At 41.9% G+C, this 12,530-nt stretch overlaps 1 long non-coding RNA gene and 1 other non-coding gene across 4 annotated transcripts; one reads left to right on the top strand and one right to left on the bottom strand.

Annotated features, from left to right (window-relative positions):
• Window positions 1–2,298: 2,298 nt before the first annotated feature.
• Window positions 2,299–12,527, bottom strand: LOC124244527 (uncharacterized). Of its 3 annotated transcripts, none has more exons than XR_006890064.1 (3): window positions 12,425–12,527; window positions 4,251–4,334; window positions 2,299–2,788 (listed from the first exon to the last, which is right to left on the bottom strand). It is a non-coding gene; the product is annotated as an uncharacterized LOC124244527 (long non-coding RNA). The 3 variants fall into 3 exon arrangements; XR_006890065.1 differs by lacking the exon at window positions 12,425–12,527 and adding an exon at window positions 11,719–12,059; XR_006890066.1 differs by lacking the exon at window positions 12,425–12,527 and adding an exon at window positions 11,943–12,051.
• On the top strand, window positions 6,900–7,006 carry LOC124245216 (U6 spliceosomal RNA). The gene has a single exon (XR_006890221.1). It is a non-coding gene; the product is annotated as a U6 spliceosomal RNA (small nuclear RNA).
• Window positions 12,528–12,530: the final 3 nt, after the last annotated feature.

Below are 12,530 nucleotides of genomic sequence, written 5' to 3'. Positions count from 1 at the left end.
AATTGATCGGTGGTTACCAGGGGAAAGGGGGGTGGGGGGAGGGCACTCGGGGTGAAGTGGTGTACCTACAAAATGACTAATAATGATGTACAACTGTAATTTCACAAGGTTGTTAACTATCATAACCTTAATTAAAAAAAACATATTTTAACATTCACAGTACAGGAATGGGCAGGCCATCAGAATATTTTAGCTTAGGAGTGAAAAGGTCAGGCTTAAATTTTAGAAAGATAGCTCTGATGGCAGGACAGAAGATGGGTAGTGGTAGAGTCTGAAAACAGGGACGTTTTCTAGGAGACAGAGGCACAAGTCAGGAGGAAGCCAGTCAAGAATCGGCTCTGGCAGCAGGATGGGGAGGAGGAGATGGGGATAAAATTAGCTGAATCTGGTGACTAGCTTTAAGGGACGAGGAAAGCTAACCATCAGAGAAAGCACAGACTGACGCAGGTGAGGAAGCCATCCACGTCTTAGGAACCAAGATCCCCAGCAGAGGAGGGGCGGTTTCCATGGGGTGGAGGGCAGGCTGGCGTTTGAACAGATGGCTTTGAGGCGACACTAGGCCAGGGCTGTGGGAAGCCCCGACAGGTGTGTGAAGTGTGGGTCCAGAGCTCCAGGGCTCAGGAGGAGAAATGCACCCCACAGAGACTGGGAGCTTCCCCCGGGGGACGTGGAGGTGGGGAGTTGGGATCCGTGGGGAGGGTTTCCACTACAGGGCCGGGAAGGGAGCACAGCCTGGGGTCCTGAGGAGGAGCAATAGAGAGAGCACGCGGTTCAGAGGGTTCCTGGTGAGACAACGGAGGGTTTGAGGAGCGCGATCAGGGCGCAGATACGGCTGCGTGGGAGCTGGGGTGCAGGCTGAGTGAACCACACGCATGACATGTGTGTCTTGGAGGAGACCCACACCTGGTCTGCAGTGAGGCCAGCAGACGATGAGAAAGGAGCCGTGCAGACCCAGAGTGGGTGTTCTAACAAGGTCTGGAGGCGAGAGAAGTGAAGACACACCTGAGAATGTCTCTAGACCTAAGATCCCGTGTATGTCCTGTACTGGAGCTGAGAAGCTACTGGAGAAGCAACACTGAACATGTGTGCGGGGGCCAGTGGGACTGAGGTCTGCAAGGAGACCAGAAGGACAGGAGCAGGTGCAGGAGGCAGGGGGACGGGATGGCGCCGCCTTCCTCTTCGCTTGGCCCCGAGTAATGCTCCCAGCCACCGGGGCTGGCTGTGTTTAGGATTCAAGACACATGGGGTGGGATACCGTCCTCTCCTTAAATGTGGCTGCCTCTGTGCACCCACCCTCCCCAGAGACTGGCAGCTGGCGACAGTGAGCTGCACGCATGAGGCTGGGGCTGGGTTTGCATATTTTCATTTTTATTATAGCCAGGTGTAACTCTCACGCCTGTGACCAAGGGGCAAGCAGGAGCCCTGGAACCCTGGAAGTGTACGTGCCCAGGGGCCATGGACTTTTAACCACTATCCAACACTCTTCCTGAAAAAATAGTGTTTGGTGTTTTAGGGTTGAAGCATAGAGCAGTCATAGAACATTAAAACCACGCAGGGACCTCAGAGAGCTGCCAGTTCAACTTTCTCATCTTACAGTTTGAGACCCAGAAAGGTAAAGTGATTTTCCTGGGGTAACACAGCCTGACTCTCTATCTTCTGTGAAATGAAAAGCTGTCTGCAGCAACTCTGAGGAATTTATGGGAGAAAATGTGTTGGAAGTTTCTAAGTTCACAGAGCAACCGTCACCCCTCAACATGCTGACTGTAGAAAACTCTTGTAATCTGAGTGTGTCTACGAGGGTGTAGTCCATGGTGGGTCGGCTCCACCCCACCCGGGCAGGTGCAGCTGGGGGTTAGTTGAGGTTAATTGACTGGCAGGAAGGCTCAGTTTACATAAAACCTCTTATTTTGAGGGAGGAATTGAACAGATGATGGTTTCCTGCCTCCAAATATGAGAGACAATTAAGAACATTTTTATATGTTATCTACACAGGAGAAAAATGATCAGACTCCTGCTCCCAACACGGAATGAAAACAGCTTCTCCAATTTCCTGGAAGAATGAACTGAAGCTATTCGTCAAGGCTGAAGGCCAGTGGGCCTGCAAAATTACCACAGGGTGACATTCCCATGGAATACCAGAACACGTGGTGTGTTTTTATTTATGTAAGTGGAAGTATACACATAGGTCATACTTCGGGAAAGATAGTTTATGTCACTGAAGTTCATACTCCATGCTGCCTGGGGACATTTTCTGGAAACGGAAATTCAGAAGATTTATTGAGTGCAATTAAATACAGTAAATCTACACTTTATTTCACTGAATGGGGAGGATGGCTGCAGAGTTTGGAGAAGAGTCCATGTAGCTGTGTCAGAAGAGATATATGTGTCCCTTCCAAGAGAGTTTATCACCTTTTCCCAGGAACTGGCTGGTGATGAGTCTGCAGCCACAGGACGAACGTGCTGGGTAGTTCCTGTTGTGACCGAACACAGCTTCCCACCAATGCGAAGCCCTTAAGCCATACAATGAAAAACGAACCTCGTTGAATTGCTGGTCCATGAAGAATGTGTCTCATGTGAGGAGTGAGCACATCTTCTGCTGCTGGAATCAGAGTTGAAATAGGTACTTCTGCCTCGATCCTGGGTGCAGGTGAATAAAGAAAAAAGTAGAGTCCAGGACACACGAGGGCTGGAGGGAGCTGGTGTGGGATCTGGGCATAGACTTGGACGAGGGACATGGCGATGGTGCGGGTGGAGACCACGTGGGGGAAGCTCAGGCTGCAGATCTGGCCTGTGGAGAACAGCTCTGCTGTTTACTTTCCACCAACCTCGAGCAAGAAAGTCCCTTCGCCCCTTTGGGCCTCAGTGGCCTCGTGTCAAAGTGGACTAACACTCCTTGTCTGCCTCAGATGGTATAAGGATCAAGCGAGAACACAGATAAAGCATTTCACTCAAAGGGGATAAAGAGGTATTGTTTTGAAAGATGCGAAATTTCAGAATGCCCCCGAATTTAATTTAAATGCCTCTTTGTCCCTATTATATCTTTAGGATAATGCGAAAATTTTATTTGGAGTTTTGATGTTTTGCCTGTTCCTTCTTTAGCATTTCTCAGGGCTGAATCTGTTATTTTATATAGTTTTAGAAAAGTGAACACTGTATCTCTATAAATTAATAGTAGTCTTTGGAATAAAGAGCCTAAAATCTGCGTTCTGTCCTTAACGCCATTTTAAATTTCTAGCAGATTTAACCCTCATGTTCCGCAGTTTCTCCACTCATTACTTTTGTAGTTACAGGAGTGACAGGGGGACTGTCGTTAAAGAGGGTGGCACAGTGCCTGGTGCACGGTGAGCATTCAGTGAATCGCAGGGAGGTGATAGATAGATTGATAGATAGATAGATAGATTGATAGATAGATGATAGATGATAAATAGGTGATAGATAGACCAACAGATAAAATAAAGCAATCACTTACACGACCACACTCCAGAACTTGTCATTGTTCACAACTGTTCTCCCCTCTGGTGTCTTAGAGTCCCCGCACTGAGGGCAAACTTTCTTTTTCTGAACTGCTCCACTCGATCACTGCTGAGCGTGCCCTCCACCCCCATTAAGCCTCACTGTTTCCTTATCTCTCAGACACTATTCCCCTTCATGCATCCTTTGCTTCCTTATTCAAATGCTGTTTGAATAACATCATTCCTTATTTCAAATCAGCTAACTGTGCTTTGTGGAACCATGCTTTTGCACCCTAGATTCCTCCTACTCCCTCAGCACCCCACGTGCCTGCCCCAAGTCAGTCCCTTGCTGGTCCTCACACCATCCCTTCCATGTGGGACTGTGTCCATTTTCCCGGGCTATTGAGCGCTGCCTGAGAGAGTCATGAGATGAGGCCCACTGGTATCACTACGAATTCTAGCTTGGATTTAGCAATCATTTTATTCATCTGCTCATTATAAATTATTGTTATTATTTCTATAATCATATTATTTCCATTTTCTTAGGTGCTAAACTAAGTCTGTTTATTCCTGGAATTACTTCAGGAGTTTCAACTTCAGGCAGATTTCAGAGTCTACTTCAATTTGGAATCTGTGAATTTAAATAACTCTGGAGTGAACTCAAATTCACACTCCCCGATCTTAGTTTACGGAACTACTAGGCATATACTCTGATTTGCTTATCTGGCGTAGGAAAGAGCACAAGGATCTGGAGCCCTGGAGATCTGCTTTCCAGTCTGTGCTCCAAGACTTACTTACGTTGTCTTAGGCGAGTGACTCCACCTCGTTCAACAAGCCCCTGTACAATGGGAGTCACGATGCTCACTTCTGTCCCTAAGAAAACTGAAAGAGATTCAACGCGTCAATATGCCTGGTGGCAAATGGTTGAGGCCCTGTGTTTCTGTTTCCTTCTTTGCCTTTAACCTGAATCCTACTTGCTGGTATAACTTTAATCCTTGACAGCTGAGAAACAGACAACAATCACAACAACAAATCGAAAAGGCCAAACTGTGTTTCTATGGCTTGAAGAGTGAGCTAATGCTAACTCTTCCATAAAGTTCAAGAGAAAGGACTACTGCACACTTCCTTCTGTGAGATTAGTGTCACTCTGGTCCTAAGACCAGAAAAACACATTGCAAGAACAAAACAACAGCAACTAAAGAACTGCAGACTAGTCTCCCTCATGAACATAGATGCAAAAATTCTTAACAAAATTTTAGCAAATCCAACCTTCATTGATTATAGAAACTCTCACAATCTAGGAAAAGAAGGGAATGTCCTCAGTTTGATACAGGGCAACTGTAAAAGCCCTATAGCTAATATCATATTAATGGTGAAACTCTCAATTCTTTCTCTCTAATATCAGGGGGAAAAGGGTATTTGCTGTTAACACATCTCTCCATTAGCACTAGAACTAGTGTTAGAGGTTCTAGCTAGTGCAATAAAGCCAGAAGAAGAAATAAAAGACTCCATATTGGAAAATAAGTAAAACACTTTACTTGTGGAAATTATAATCATCTATTTAAAAAATCCTTTTGGAATCTACAGAAAAAGCTACTATAACTTATAAATAAGTTTAGCAAGTTTTCAGGATAAAGACCAATATTGAACAATCAATTTGAAACTAGATAAACAATATATTTAATTTTACATCAAAAATATGAAATACTTAGGAGGGATATACTTGACAAAGATGGGCAAGACTTCAACACTAAAAACTACAATACATAGTTGAGAGAAATTAAGGGAGACTTGAGTAGATGGAGAGAGATACTGTGGTCATAGGTTGGATAACTCAATATTGATAAGGTGTGAATTTCTACCAAATCAATCTATGGATTAAAAGCAATTCTTGAAATCTCAGCTGGCCTTTTTTTTCTTTTAAAGAAATTGACAAGCAGATTTTAAAATTTAGGAAATGTCAAAAAGGACTTAGAATAGCCAAAACAATTTTGAAAAGAAAAAAAAGTTGGAGATCTTAACACTACTTGGTTTCAAGACTTATGATAAAGCTATAGTAGTAATAAAGACAGTGTGGCATTGGAGAAAAGATGAATAAAGGAATAGAACAGAATAGAGTCCAAAGTAGACCTATACATATATGAGCAATTAATTTTTTTGTTGTTGTTGAGGAAGATTTGCCCTGAGCTAACATCCATTGCCAATCTTCTTCTTCTTTTTTTTTGCTTGAGGAAGATTAGCCCTGACCTAATATCCATGCCAATCTTCCCCTATTTTGTATGTGGGATGCCTCCACAGCATGGCCAAGAGTAGAGTACGTCCATGCCCGGGATCCGAACCTACAAACCTGGGCCACTGGAGTAGAGTGCACGGAACTCTAACCACTTGGCAATAGGGCAAGCTCCCAGTTAATTTTAAACAATGCTGACAAGGCATTTCAATAGAGAAATGGTAATCTTTTAAACAAATGGTACTAGAAAAATTGGATAGTATATTGAAAAAAAAGAAACTTTTCATTTTTTTACCTCATACCACATACAAGAATTAACTCAAAATTGAGAAAGACCTAAATCTAAAAGCTGAAACTTCCAGAAGAAAACACAGGAAATCTTAATGACTTTGGGTTTCGCAAAATTTCTTAAAAATGACACAAAATGATGGAACAATTGATAATTTAGACTTCAAAAAAATAAAAACTTATACCATTCAAAAGGCACTGTTATGGAGATGAAAAGGCAGGCCACCTACAAGGAGAAAATACTGCAAAACATATGTCTGACAAAGAAACTGCATTTGAGATACATAAACAACTTTACAACTCAGTAATAAGATGACAAACAATCCAATTCAAAACGGGCAAAAGATTTGAACAGATACTACACCAAAGACAATACATGTATAGTAAATAAGCAGAAGAAAAGATGCTCAACATCAGTAGTTATTAGAGAAAGGCAAATAAAAACCACAATGAGATACTGTTAACACACCCGCTAGAAAGACTAAAATTCAAAAGGCTGACATACCAAATTTGGTGAGCTAGTAGGGACTAGAATGTCATGTATTGCTGGTAGAAACGGAAGGTTGTACAACCACTGTGGAAAACAGTTTAGCAAAAAAAATTAAAGACACAACTACCATACGACCCTGCCATTCCACTCCTAAGTGTTCACCCAAGAGACATGGAAAGCAGGTCCATGCCAAGACTCGACACAAACAATCATAGCAGCTTTATCTGTGATCAGGGCTGGTATGAGGGTGAGGCAAGTGGAACATTTGCACAAAAAGGAAGATGAGCGCCTCCTTCAGTTTTGTGCATAAGAAGCCTTGTTTATCTCTCCTTAGTCCAAGCCTTGTTTAAAATAGTCACTACCTGAAAACAACCCAAATGTCCAACAACAGGTGGTGGATAGAGAAACAGTGGTAATCCATACAATGAAATGCTATACAGTGCTCTCTTTGGCAGCACATATACCAAAATTGGAATGATACAGACAAGATTAGCATGGTCCCTGTGCAAGGATGACATGCAAATTTGTGGTGTTCCACATTTTTATGAAACAAGTAAGTCCTGGGAATGTCATGTTAAGTGTGGTGACTATAGTTGATAACACAGTATTGTATATTTGAAAGTTGCTAAGAGACAGTAAATCTTAAAAGTTCTCATCACAAAGAAAAAAAAATTGTAACTATGTGTGGTGATGGGTGTTAACTAAACTTATTGTGGTGATAATCTGGCAATATATACAATTATTGAATCATGTTGTACACCCGAAACTAACATAATGTTATATGTCAATTATACCTCAATAAAAAAAAAAAACTATTCAGCAATAAATAGGAATGAACTATTGATTCATGCAACAACATAGACAGATCTCAAATAACTATTCCAAGTGAAAGAAGTTAGACAAAAAGAATACATATTGTATGATTCCACATTTATAAAATTCTAGAAAATGCAATCTAATATATAGTGACCAAAAGAAGATCAATGGTTCCCTGGGAATTGGGGAGCAGGGAGTAGAGGGAAGGAGTACAAAGAGGAAAAGGAAGCATTTGGGGTGATAGGATATGTTCCCGCCTTAATTCTACTGATGGTTTCATATCTTGAAATGCCCCAAACTTATCAAACTTCACCTTTTAATATGTGTAGTCTATTGTATGTTAATTATATCTCAGTAAAACTGTTAAAAATAAATGAGGCACAATAAAAACTTAAGACATGAATCCTTATTGCATTCTGATTAGGAAAATAAGAAACGTTAGGGACAATTGGGAGCATTTGAATATGGACTAGGTATTAAATATATTAGATTACTAGTATTTTTATTAGTTATAATAATGGTATTTTGGTTATGTAAGAAAATGCCAGTACTCTTAGGATATTCATGCTGAAGTATATAGGGATAAAACGTTGTGATGTCTGCAGTTTATTTCAAGCAGTTTGGTAGAAAAATAAATCGATAAAGCAAATACGGCAAAAATATTAAGATTGTTGAATCTAGGTATTCGTCATACAGGAATTCATTATACTATTCTTTCAACATATTTTTGTATGTTTGATTTTATCATTAAAAAGTTGGAAAAATTTACCAAACAGATTTGAAAAAGAACCAAATTACAAAAGATAAACAAAAAATAATTGAATAATCAAACTCAATAGATAGGTTTAACTGAAGACATAGCAGAAGATAAAATTGATGAATTGCAAAATAAATCTAAAAAAATTATTCAGAATGCAGTACAGAGAGAAAAAGAGACAGAAAATATGAAAGAAAAGTTAAGAAACATGGAGAATAAAGTGATAAGGTCTATCATAAATCTGGTTGGAATTCTAGGAGAAAGAGAAAGAGCAGGGTCAAGGCCCTATTTGTAAGAATAATTCCTGAGAACTCCTAATGAATCCCTGAAAGTATAAATGAAAAGAATCCACACTTAGTCACGCCATGATGAATCTGCAAGACACCAATGGCTGAGAGAAGGTCTTAAAAGCTTCCAGTGGAAAAGATGATGACTTCTGAAAGAATGAAGACTGATAGCTGGCTCTTCATCACCCACAACAGCAGCCAATCTAAAAATCAAATATTTTCAGTGGATTGAAAGAAAATAATTGTCAACCTAGAATTATTTAACCAGAAAAAGTATCTTTTAAGAATGAGAACAAAACAAAGACATTTTCAGGTAAACAAAAAGTGAGAGTGTTTGCCACTAGTCATGTTCACTAAGTGAAATTATAAAGTATGTATATGAAACAGAAAAAAAGAGAAGAAGAAAGTCAGAGATACAAGAAGGAATGCAGTGGACATAAAAATGGGACATTTATTGGTATATCTAGACAAATTAGACTAAATAAAATAATATAATAATATCTTCTGCAGTTTAAAAGTCGAATTAAAACACAGAACAATAGTATGTAAATTAGAAGGGTAAATATATTGATTAACATTCTACTTTCATAAGTATCATCTTGAAGTTTCTAGGGTGTCCTTAATAGAAAAAAGTATATAACTTTCAAATTAGTAAAGGGGAAAAGGTAGAATGAGAAAAAAAATGTCAATTCAAAAGAAGGCAAGAAAGCAGAGAAAGTAAACTCCGATGACTTGGGAAAAATTGAAAGCAAAATATAATAGATACAAATATTTTTCATACTGTATTAAAAAAATCAATACCAGAAGGCAAGTATAAGAACACTCATAGCAGCATGTTCACTAAAAACAAAACAACAAAACAACCCTGAACATAACCTGAAAGTCCATCAAAAGTGGATTGAATGAATAAACTATGGCACAGTCTTACAACAAAATACTATATAACAGTGAAAATAAGTGAACTACAGCTACACGCATCAACATCAACGAACCTCACAAGCCCAATATTGAACAAAGAAGAAAGACACAGAAGAATTTTAAGAAAAAGTTAAAAAACTGGACCAATTGACCAATACTTCATTTATTTAAAGTCATCAAGGAGATTGCACAATCATAAAGTCAAGGGGATGATTATCATAGTATCAGGAAAGCAGGTACCTCTTGGAGGAGGATGTCCTCAGGGAGGAGCACATTAGGGAGAGTATCTCTAGATCCACGGCCGAGGGTGGGGGGAGGGGGAGAGAGGGGTGGGTCATCCAGGGAGGAGGAAGGACCCCCTCAGGGAGCAGCACACACGGGTCTTCCAGGGTGTTGGCCCTGTTCTCTAGCTGTGCCCTGTGTAGTGGATCTGGGGAGCATACGTTTTATGCCCCATTTTTTATGTCTGATATAGTTATCAATTTAAAACTGGAAAGGAAGAAAAGAGCAGCTCTCTATGGAGCCCTCTAAGACATCCAGGAGGATGAGTCTAGAAAACCTACATACAACCTACCAAGATTGAATCATGAAGAAACAGAAAATTTGAACAGACCAATAATGAGTAAGGAGATTCAAATAGCAATCAAAAACTTCCCACCAAAGAAAAGTCCAGGATCAGATGATTTCACCAGTGAATTCTACCAAACACTTAAAGAATTAACACCAATCCTTCTCAATCTCTTCCAAAAACTGAAGAGAGGAAATACTCCCAAACTCATTTTATGAGGTCAGAATTACCCTGATACTGAAGCAAAATACACTATAAGAAAACTATAGGCCAATGTCCCTGATAAATATGTGCAAAAATTTTCAACAAAATAGTAACAAACTGAATTCACACAGCACATGGAAAGGATTATACACAATGATCAAGTGGAATTTATCCATGGAAAGCAATGCAAATCAATAAATTGATACACCACATTAATAGAATGAAAGAGAAATCAAATGTTCATCTCAACAGATGCAGAAAAAGCATTTGACAAAATTCAACACCCTTTCATGATAAAAACTCTCAATAAATTGGTTATACAAAGAATGGGTCTCAACATAATAAAGTCCATATATGAGAAATCCATAGCTAACATCATACTCAATCGTGAAATGTTCAAAGCTTTCCCACTAAGAATTGTGACAAGGGTGTCCACTCTTATCACTCCTACTCAACATGGCACTGGAAGTCCTAGCCAGAGCAATTAGGCAAGAAAAAGAAATAAAAGCCATCCAAATCAAAAGGGAAGAAATAAAATTGTCTGTTTACAGATGATATTATGTGTGTGTGTGTGTGTGTGTATGCATGCATGGTAAAAAAAAAGAATCCTGGGAAAGTGCACAGGCATACAGATATAGGGACACAGCTCTTTCATGGGTGAGTGAGAATCTTGTAACTACCCATGCCTACTCCTTTACTTGGCCTAAGAAACCTGGAGTTCAATTTCCTACTTGCCTTTCATAACCACATAGGACTTTATTAGTTTAGATACTTACTCCCTGTGACTTCCTACTCTTTTTTCCTTCATCCTGACTTCCTCATCTATTTACCTTATTCTGATATAAACTACTTCAAATTCTTTTCAGAACAAAATAGGGTATATATTTATACACACATCATCATCCAAATTGGTTTACAAATGGCCAAGGATTCTTATGATCTGCCTCCAGTCTATTTTCTCAACCTGACATCCTACTCCAGCCCTAATATGCATATGGAAATACTGTCGTATTTTTCTAAACTCATGTAGCTTTCTGTTTTGATGCAACTAGGTGCACGGGATTAACAGGTGAGCAGATTTGGTTTGAGTCTTGGATTTCCTTACAGGCTATGTAGGCTTACTTAAGTAAATTAACCCCCTGAACCTCAGTATCATCATCTGTGAAACAGTACCATCACCTGTAAACGGTTGCAGGATTGTTGTAACGATTAGAAGTATTTTATGTAAAGCCCTAAAACCTAAGCAGCAGTTCAAAACAGCAAATATTGATAAAGTGAAAAAACCCATTTGTCATTCACTGGTTGGCGGATGTTGGAGGTTAAATAACCTCTGAGCTTGTTTCTTTTTAAACATGATTATCTGCCTAGATTTTTTTAGGAACTGGACGAAGATGTGTAAACATAAGTCAACGCATGTAAAACACCTTACAGATTGACTCTCCATTAACTTTGGGGTTTTTCCTCCTTTACCCTTTTGCCCGCACCTGGAAAGCCCTTTCTTACCATCTGTTAGAACGCAACCATTTACCAAGAATCAGTGAAAAGAGGGCCTTCCTATTTATTTTTCTGATTGTAATTAACGTTGTCCTTAAAGACCTCCGTGGACTTCTTAAACGTCTGTTATAACATTCTGAGTAGCTCTGTGTCTTCCCTGCCCCGTGGTCCCCAGTGTTTTGGGGGACCTTTCTGCTCCCTCATGACACCTTACACGCAGCTGGGCATCACTGTTGGTCGCTCTGAGCCCATCTTTCTGCAGACGCTCGGCTCCGTGAGACCACCTTCTGCTTCCCTAGCAAGGCTCCGGCCCCCCGCTGACCCCGCCCCGCGACCTCAGCCGCGCTCGCCGTCACGTGGCTGCGCTGGGATCTAGTGGAAGTGAATGCGGACAACAAACCAGACCGGCACGTGTGACACTGCATTTTAATGTCTTACATCACACCGCAGCAACACTGGCTTCCGGGTGGCTCCCTCCGTGCAAGCCGGACGTCCTGGCTAACTTTCGGTGCCCAGGCGCCTGGCCACTCCAGCTTGCGCAGGGTGCCCCGGCGCCTTCCCGGCGCGGGACGACGAGTGTAGTGAACGTGGCACACGCGCGTGCACACACACTCAGCCCCGGCCCGCAGGGCGCCCCGGCTGCGCTTCCCTGTCCTCCGCCTCTGCCACGGGCACCTTTCCTGCCCAAGTGCCCCACCGCCGGCGCAGCTCGCCGCCCGCCCCCTCGGGTTGGCCAACTGAGGGCCCAGGCCGCCGGATGACCGCGGCCCGCTCGCCCGTCGGGCCGGCGTCGGAGGGCCGGGACTGCTGGGAGATCGCGGCCCGCTCGCCGTCCGTCCGCAGCAGGCCCGAATGGCGGAGCACGCATGCGCACGGCGCCCTCCCCGCCCCCACCGCGCGCCCGCGCCCAACGCCCCTACCGCGGCCCGCCGGGCCATGGAACCCGCCGAAGCCGGCGCGGTTCTAGCTCTCCCGTTCGCTCGCTCGGGCCCCTTTCCCCCGTGAGGCCCGCGGGCGCTCGGCGGC

Source organism: Equus quagga, chromosome 9, assembly GCF_021613505.1.
Source record: "Equus quagga isolate Etosha38 chromosome 9, UCLA_HA_Equagga_1.0, whole genome shotgun sequence".
Taxonomy (NCBI): Eukaryota; Metazoa; Chordata; class Mammalia; order Perissodactyla; family Equidae; genus Equus; species Equus quagga.
This window is presented reverse-complemented; position numbering and strand designations above follow the sequence as displayed.